At 32.5% G+C, this 7,487-nt stretch overlaps 1 protein-coding gene across 1 annotated transcript in view; it reads right to left on the reverse strand.

Moving 5' to 3' along the window:
* The window catches only part of LOC108747070, a 158,170-nt gene extending 152,425 nt beyond the window's left edge, over positions 1–5,745 (reverse strand). Inside the window, exon 1 of the mRNA XM_018484323.1 lies at positions 5,308–5,745. The gene's annotated coding sequence lies outside the window, so the exon portion shown is untranslated. The remainder of the gene's footprint in view (positions 1–5,307) is intronic.
* Between the last annotated feature and the right edge of the window lie 1,742 nt (positions 5,746–7,487).

Raw genomic sequence — 7,487 nt, forward strand, 5'->3', positions numbered from 1 at the left:
CTCTGTGTGCCACTGATGAGACCCTTGGACCATTACCATGCACGTCCGCGGTGCATCATACGCATACACGTGTATGCGCACGCGTTCGCAAACACCATACGTGCGCACGGTACTCGCGCGCGTAATACTTGGCGCGGGCTATCTAATTGTATAGTAAATAACCTTCGTAAATTACGCATATAATGCTTAATGCCGTCGTACGACCGCGCGGTATTGTGTAGCGTGCCTATCGCGTTATGACATTCAATTGCGATATGTCAGGCAATCACGGCCGCCTTACAGACTCCGACACTTTATGGCGCGCAGGCGATATTGTACACGGAGAAGCGTAGTTACCCGCTGGGAGAGAAAAATAGAGGAGAAAAAAAAAAAAAAAGAAAGAAGAGAAGAATCGCGACGGCGAGACGATTCGACGCGGCGAGTCGTCGCCTCGATAAATCGAGTTAATTCGCGCGAGAATAACTCCGAATTAATGAACGTTACCGTCGCTATGATGACGTCGATAGCTCGTAATTGTTTTATATTTATCGCGTCGAGAACGAACGATGCTTTGATCGGCGCGATGGATAATAATTAACAAAGGAAATAAAACCGTCGGAGATTTTTCACTTTACGCTAATGTATAACCGCTCTATTGAGAACCGTGTTCTCTACACATCAGGCAAGAGAAAAAAAAATCGCGTCTGTATTTATCTCATAATTAGCGGTTACATAAAGTCATACGTTTAATCGATACTTCCGGTGTGTATATAATTTATTTACGAGATTGCAAATATCATTAAAAGCTGAAGCGAGAGTGTACCTTGATATACGAAATGAAAAATATACACGGAGAAAATTATCTTTTAAAATTCATCTGAAAAATATATATATGGTAGTTGTGGTACAATACAATATTTTAAAGATTTTTTTACCACTTCTCAGTACGATTAATTAAGTTTATTTTATATTTTATTATAGTTTTATTAATGAATGAGAGAAATTTACATAAAATTCTTCGAATAATACAATGTTGTCTCAGAACTAGCATATTTTCAGGTAACTAAGAAAAAATTCTCTCATGTATATTTATAATACGATTAATTTATGTATTTTATTAGCCATTTTATTTCGAAGTCCATATTAAATCGAGATTTTCTAAACTTTTAAATGTTAATAAGAAAGATATATCGTCGATGAAAAAATTATAGATTACATCAGTGATGTGCAATTTGCGGATCGTATGCGGCCTCTTAGTGAATTTTTTGCGGTCCGCCAACTCTTAGTCAAAAATATAAAATCATATTTTTCATTTTATGCAGATCAAATTACATTATGCGGCCTGAAAGATTTTTGTCTTTTTTTTTTTTAAATAGTCCTCTGAAAATAATCCTTAACTCACCGTCTGCAATCATATTTCTACTCTTCAACAATCATATTTTTTATCTTATTTAGATTTATTAATGTCCGAAATAATAATAAGTAGTAATGTGGAAACACATGAAATGATGATAAGAGAATCCTCAACGTGCGTACCGACGCACAATTAAATGATTATAAATCCGTCTGCAATTATATTTTTACTCCCTCCACATTAGCAATTTCAATTTTTCAATCTAAATTTTTTCACTGTTTTTTTAAGTTTTTTAAGTTTTTTTTTAATATACGTAGAAAAATTCAGAATTACTTTTCAACGTTCTTTTACATTACTAAATAATTTTTTTAACTTAAATGTTAAAAATCTTTATTTAATAAAAATGAAATTTGAGTAAAAATGAGGAAGAAATTTAAAAATAAAATTTCATTTGAGACAAAAAGACACAGATTGTAGAACGGAAGTTAAGAAAAGTTGTGCATTACTGCGTTACATTATATGAAAGAGTATTATTTTCATCAAGCCTTTCACGTATGCTTTCCAGAAAAATAGAAATTTTCACGAGGAATTGATTCGTTTCGCCGACGAGTATTCATTTTACCTTGGATTCGACCTCTATGGCACACACAGTGAGCAGAGAGGACAACGTCTGACTGGCCTGCACTTTCTCTAGCCGGATAAACCCGGAACAATGTTACAACGGATTGAATCGCGCACGATTGCGTAAGCGTACACGAAAACCTTTCCCGGTAACATTGACTTTTTCAAGTGTAATTGGTGCTCGTGCTCCGATTACTAATCACCACCGTAAACGTGACATACATTCAATTTTACACACAATGTGGTGATTCAAGTTGCGCTTTCAATTCGCATATTCAGAGTACATTATCAGCGCGTAGAGAGAGTACAAAAAATCTATACCCGCATAAGTTCAATAGCTTAATTCTCTATTAAATATAGAGCAGAACAAAGCAACAAAAGAATAATTTACCATTTTAAAAATACCACTGCAAATATATTAATATAGAATGCAAATGTGGAAAATGTGTACTGTTACAATTATACATTTATTCATAAAAAGATTTTCAAGTCATACGGAAATATATTAGAAAACATTAAAAAAAATGAACAACAAGATAAAAAAAGTATTTGCGTGTTTCTGTAAATATAATAATATAAATGTTTACTTATATTATTTAGACTATAAAACATACTTAGTTAAAGAAAAAAGAAAGTATATAAAATATAAAAATACATAAAATACAACAAGTCTTATTTCGAAAAGGCTTGTTATATTTATGCTGTGCTTGAGAAATTAAAATAGATACGTATTATTTCTTATAATTTTTGAGGCAAAAAAAATCCGTGATGCCAGTTAAAATTACATTACAATGCCAGGACACACAAAAAATTGAATTAAAAATTGGAAAAGTATGTGGTGTTGTAAATATTCACAAGATAAGTCGCTCTGCTACATCAATCAATAATACATATGTTAGTGTATACACATGTTTGGACATTAAAAATATAAAATATCTCATAAAAATGTTATATTTAGTAGCGAGAATATCAGATGCAAACGGAAACTTTCCAATGCGTCTAATGTTTTCGCTATTAAATATGTAAATATAATATTTTTATAAGACAGTCTATATCTTTAATGTCAAAATATGATGTAGCAAACCTGTCTCGTGAATTTCCATAACGCCACGTATTTTCCTGATTTTAAATAGATAGATGGAGTAACGTCACAGCATTCCAGGTATATAATTCACTTTCTTTAAAATCTTGTTTTAAAAAAGAAAAAATAAATACAACTTAGATGTTCAGAACTCTTATGAAGTTCATTATTTTTACATTCTTCTCTCATAAGGGTATAACTGATATAAATTTAACTCTAACATAATAAACTAATAAAAAATAATCATGCAATTAAAATTTTTTGAGAATGTTATAAACACCTCCATCTACCAACTTATGTATCTTTAAACCGCCTACCTATTTAAAGATTAAACTCAATTATTTATGTCTCGTCGTCTGATATAATTTTAACTAACATCATCAAATTTGTTGCCTCAAAAACTATAAGAAGTAAAATAGACATCATTTCTTATAATTTTCGAGGCGAGAAATGTCCGCCGATGATGCCATTTAAAATATTCCAGAAAAAATATTCCCAAGCACAACAAAAACAGGCTTTTTTATAACATCTTTCTTAAAATTGGATAATTTCTGAAATACAGATCGCTTTAAATAGATATCAGATTTCTTTATATACCAGAACGCGTATGTGTATGCGTGCGTTTGTACGTATTAAGATTTTATCTCGAAATACATTATTTAACCAAGAAATTGACCTTGCCGTAATAAACACGTTATGCAGATTTAAATGGTCCAGAACGGAGCTTATTCCCGTTTCGGAGATATCGTACATTGTCAAGCACAGAGATTATATGTATAAAAATGAGTCAACTCATAAAAATATAAGTTTATGCAGAACAGAGTTTACAATACAGTTCTTTTTCGTATTAAATATAACTGATTTTCATAAACGTGATTTTCATGCGTATTAAGCTGAATCGAATATAAAAAAAAACATTACCAGCATAAAATCCCCTATAGACTCAATTTTTCATTTGCTGCTTAATTGCGATTAAACTGAATCTGATTATAATGTAAAAATTATATTTTTCTATCTATGGTTAATCACTGATAGTTTTGTAGTGAAAAACTTTTAAAGTTATCTCTACGAAATCAGTTCAGTGATTAGTTATATGTAGAAAAATACAATTTTTATATTATTCTCAAGTTAAGTAAGATTGAACAAGTTAATAAGATAATATGAAAGATATGAAAAACCGGACGATAGAAATCCAATACCGGCCAATTTATTATTGAAAAACAATAACCAATTATTTATTTGGAGTACTAAAGGCACTGAACAACTTTGCTTTTAATGCTCTTAATGGGAGTTTTAGTGCTTATAATGCTTAAAATAAATAAATAACTGTCTTTTAGGATTACGAGTACATTGATACAGTACAATGATACAGTGAATTCGATCACTCACACTGGACTTTTAGTGCTTTAAAAACTGCTTTATGTAAATTATCTAAATACAGTGGTATAATATAATCAAATAATTCATGTATACTCCATTAAATGATGTATTAACGACCAGGTAATTTAAGATCTGTTCTTCTTCGAATAGTTCTGAATTAGTACAATAAGTTAGAGTGAAACAAACTTTCTGTTTTACTCTAATTTATTGTGCATCAGGGTACATCAGTTCAGAACTTGAGGTGAAAAAAGAACAGACCTTTAAGTTACACATAGCGGCGGGAAATTTAAAGGCGCAACATTTTTAAAAAGAATTTCTTCAAAAATTGCCAGTTTTTGTCAAACGCAAATAATTGAGAAAATTAATAGAATATAAAATTCCATTAATTTAGATTAAGTCACATTTGAAGCTTGAGTAGAATGGCAACGATTAAATTGCGTAGGAATGGCATAAATCCCAATTCCGGCTGTTACTAAACAAAATAAGGGCCGAATTATTGCATTGTTTGCACTTTTTGCACTCAGCACCTTCGCTTTCTCTCTTCTCACTGTAAATATAAATCTATCTTGTTTTAAATGTAAAAAATCTTTAAGGATTTTAAGCAACGCGAATAAACCTACAGTGACAATATCATTATTAGGCACTTACTCGTTTAAAATACTCATACGTTTTTACATCTAACTTTATTAACTTCACGTACACTAGCTTGCAGTATGCACTACTCCAGTGCAAGTAACCGAATTCGCTACTAGATTTTTGTAAAAGACAACTTCAAAAACTCCGCTCGCACGCGCGTTAGTTTTTCATAATATCGATCGACGCCAATTGGCATCGCGATTGTGACAGATGATCGCACGAATCATCGAAAGATCATTGAACATAAAAAGCTTACTTGATAAAACTAAGCTGTCTTGTGGTCGGTGTCGGTTGGTTGTTGATGGTGGTGGACCAAGGTCGTGTAGTGCGTGGCACGTCCGCACGTAAACTTAATTTTTGCTCTTTCCCCACTGGTAACAACTCCACACTGTGGCACTGTGTATTACCGTGTACGTGTATCTCGCGGGTACCCGGGGAGAAACCGGGAGACCGGGATACATTGATCTCTTGGAAGGAACGCGCGAACGGAAACGGAGAGACGACGCGACGGTATATAACGCGGCGACGGGAAGCGAAGTGAAGAAGAACCGAAAGGGAGGCGTAGGTCGCGTAAAACAGGAAGAGAGAAAAGGAGATAAAGAAAAAGAGAGAGAGAGAGAGAGAGAGAGAAAGAGACAGAGAGAGTGACGGACGCGGAGAGTGGACCCCTGCTCTGACACAAATCACTGAGCAGCCTCACTTCGGAACTGACGCGATACTGACTCGCTGCCGCGCGACACAACCGGCTCCGCGGCGCTCGGTCGTTTCCGTTTACGTTCGGCCCGGATCGTTCCCCACTATCCGAATACACACGGATACGAATGATGCGGCGGCGCGTGTTCGTTACTGCAAAGGTGTGTGCGACGCACATATCGCGTCGCGTAGGGATCGCGGGACCGTTGTGCGTGTACATACGTGTACACACGTAGTACATACGTCAAGGTAACGTGTGTGTATGTGTGTGTGTGTGTGTGTGTGTGTGTACGAAGGTACGGATACGCCTACGCAATTTGGGCTGCAGCGATAATGAAGAACTTGCTTGTGCTTTACGCGACCGCGCCGATACCGCGGAGATAGAACTTTTTGCGTTAAAAACGCGTTCCCTTTACAAGGCGCCGGAAAACAAGTTATATCGTTCATTTGCTAATAAATGATATAAAACTAAAAAAATATTTCAGAAAAACAAGTTTGAGTGTTTCAAACTATTCGAATTTTGTAGTATTAATTTTCAAATAATTTTGGTGTAATGATTATAAAAGTATACAGTATGTTCTTTTAAAGTACGTTTTTTTTCATATTTCATTCTTTTTTGCAATTAAAAAGCAGGTTTTGTAATTGTATCGTTATTATAGCAAATGAGTGATGAATTCGAATTTGTATACAAAATTGATTTTTTATTTTCAATTTAACAAAGATTTGAATGGGAATCTTAGTTTTGTATATAATTTTTGAACATTACACATTCGATATAATTAAACGTTACGTCAAGCTTACTTGTTTTGATATTTATGTTTATTATTGCAAAATTTATATTGTTAATTCAATAAATTTGATATTTTAATGAATAATTTGAAAACATAGTAGTGTCTATGAAATTGGCAAGATACAAAGGAAATTTTATGGTACAATTATTTAATTATAAATGTATATCATATCACACTTTGTTTAAAAATTTGAACGAACACTTTTTAGATTTTGTTTTATATTTAAGTAAATTTTCTACAGTATATTGATAAAATAAATTTAAAAAAATGCACGGTTTTTATGCTTACTGCATTAAATTTTATTCTGCTTTAAATAATTCATTTAATAATTCATTTAATACAATTCGCGTTGTTTTATGCAATGAAAAATTTGTACATATAACTACCAACGTGAGATTTATGAATTGATAATGATAAACTCGCGAGCACATTATATTGCGCGCATTATGGAATTATACAGCATTACGGGCTGTTCCGACGTTAAGTACGATATTCAAGGATATAATAGAATGCGCAGGAACATAGGGGTCTTACACTAATGTCCGTAAAACCGCTACAATAAGGGTTGAATGCACATGATGGATAAAAATATGATGTATACAAAGTAATCTACCTTGTATCTCCCTACAATTTCACATCTTTCGGTAATGATCTCATCAGATATCGCTTAATAATTTTAAAAATATTTAAAAATATTCTCAGATAACTTCGCAACAAGTATATAAGCAGGATGTTAAAATATATTTCCGAATATCAAATGATATTAATTCATTTTAATTTAAATGCCTCTATACTCTAATTAATTTTTTTATTTAAATACACATTAATCGGTAAAATAAAATCAATTATTAATTAATATAAAGTTAGAAGCATTATTTTGAATTAATATATGTTAATGGAAGAAGACTTTCTGTTTTGCGTTTTCCTTTTATTTTTTTCTTTTAAATTCATA

This window comes from Trachymyrmex septentrionalis, unplaced genomic scaffold, assembly GCF_001594115.1.
Source record: "Trachymyrmex septentrionalis isolate Tsep2-gDNA-1 unplaced genomic scaffold, Tsep1.0 scaffold190, whole genome shotgun sequence".
Classification (NCBI taxonomy): domain Eukaryota; kingdom Metazoa; phylum Arthropoda; class Insecta; order Hymenoptera; family Formicidae; genus Trachymyrmex; species Trachymyrmex septentrionalis.